This window comes from Cucurbita moschata, unplaced genomic scaffold (genome assembly GCF_002738365.1).
Source record: "Cucurbita moschata cultivar Rifu unplaced genomic scaffold, Cmos_1.0 Cmo_Scf00066, whole genome shotgun sequence".
NCBI classification, from domain to species: domain Eukaryota; kingdom Viridiplantae; phylum Streptophyta; class Magnoliopsida; order Cucurbitales; family Cucurbitaceae; genus Cucurbita; species Cucurbita moschata.
In genome coordinates, this window is record NW_019268582.1 from 854,795 (window position 1) to 856,934 (window position 2,140).

Here is a 2,140-nt window from a genome sequence, read left to right on the forward strand (position 1 = left end):
TTTTTTTTTTTTTTTTTGTCATTTATTTTAGGGTTTGAAACATTTGGAGGGTGTTCGTTTTTATGGTTTTGGGTGGTTTAGGGTTTAACATTTGAATTTCTTATAATTTTAATGTTTTTACGATTTTTGAGGTCTAGGGTTATGGAGTTTATAGTTTTGAGTTTTTAGGGTCTTAGGATTATGGGGTGTAGGGTTTGAAGATTTTAGAGTTTTGTACTTAGGGTTATGGGGTTTAGGTTTAGAGTTTCTAGGGTTTAGAGATTTTAATGTTTTAGACTTTTTAGGGTTTGAAGTTTTTTTAGGGTTTGGAGTTTTATGGTTTTATGGTTTTAAGTTTTTTCAGGGAGGGGTTCTATGGTGTTAGGGTTTTATGTTTTTTAGGGTTTGGAGTTTTTTATGGTTTTAGGGTTTAAAGTTTTTTAGGGTTTGGCGTTTTATGGTTTTAGGGTTTTAAGTTTTTTAGGGGTTGGAGTTTTATGGTTTTAAGTTTGTTAGGGTTTGGAGTTTTATGTTTTTAGGGGTTTAAGTTTTTTAGGGTTTTAAGTTTTTTAGGGTTTGGAGTTCTATGGTGTTAGGGTTTTAAGTTTTTTAGGGTTTGGAGTTCTATGGTGTTAGGGTTTTAAGTTTTTTAGGGTTTTGAGTTTTTATGGTTTTAGGGTTTTAAGTTTTTTAGGGTTTGAAGTTTTTATGGTTTTAGGGTTTCAAGTTTTTTAGAGTTTGAAGTTTTATGGTTTTAGGGTTTTAAGTTTTGTAGGGTTTGGAGTTTTATGGTTGTAGGGGTTTAAGTTTTTTAGGGTTTGAAGTACTATGGTATTAGGGTTTTATGCTTTTTTAGGGTTTTGGAGTTTATATGGTTTTAGGATGTGAAGTGTTTTCGGGTTTGGAGTTTTATGGTTTTAGGGTTTGAAGTTTTTTTTTTAGGGTCGGAGTTTAATGGTTTTTAGTTTTTGAGGGGTTTTAAGTTTTTTAGGGTTTGGAGTTTTATGGTTTTAGGGTTTTAAGTTTTTTAGGGTTTTTAAGTTTTTAAGGGTTTGGAGTTCTATGGTGTTAGGGTTTGGAGTTTTTATGGTCTTAGGGTTTTATGTTTTTTAGGGTTTGTAGTCTTTATGGTTTTAGGGGTTTAAGTTTTTTAGGGTTTTGAGTTTTATGGTTTTAGGGTTTTAAATTTTTAGTGATTTGAGTTCTATGGTGTTAGAGTTTTAAGTTTTTTAGGGTTTGGAGTTTTTATGGTTTTAGGCTTTGGAGTTTTATGGTTTAAGTTTTTTTAGGGTTTTTAATTTTTTAGGGTTTGGAGTTTTATTGTTTTAGGGGTTTAAGTTTTTTAGGGTTTTAATTTTTTTAGGAATTGGAATTTTTATGGTTTTAGGGTTTTGGTTTTTATGGCCTTAGGGTTTTAAGTTTTTTAGGGATTGGAGTTTTATGGTTTTAGGGTTTTAAGTTTTTTAGGGTTTGGAGTTTTATTGTTTTAGGGTTGGAAGTTTTTTAGGGTTTGGAGTTTTATGGTTTTAAATTTTTAGGGTTTTAAGTTCTTTTGGATCAATCAGGAGCCAGAGCTAAGCCACTTTACAGTGAAAGAAAGAAGGAAAGGAAAAGGAGTGAAGTTCGTAAACTCTTTCTTGATTGAGTCTTTCTTCGGTTTCTGTCTGGGTTTGCTTTACCGAGTGAAAAAGCTCTTACGAAACTTTACAGTCATCTAGATAAAAAAAAAATAATTAATTGAACCTGCTGCTGTTAGTGAAAAAACGATTACGAAACTTTACAATCATCTAGATAAAAAATAATTAATGGAACCCGCTTTTGTTGGGGAAAAACCTCTTACGAAGCTTTTTAGGGGTTGGAGTTGTGTGGTTTTAGGGTTTTAAGCTTTTTAGGGTTTTGAGTTGTGTGGCTTTAGGGTTTTAAGTTTTTCAGGTTTGGAGCTTTATGGTTTTAAGCTTTTTTTACAGTTTGAAGTTTATGGTTTTAGGGTTCGGAGTTTTATGGCTTTAAGTTTTTTCTAGGGTTTTAAGTTTTGTAGGGTTTGTTGTTTTATAGTTGTAGGGGTTCAAGTTTTTTAGGGTTTGGAGTTTTTATGGTTTTAGGTTCTTTTAGGGTTTGTTGTTTTATGGTTTTAGGGTTTTAAGTTTGTTAGGGTTTGGAG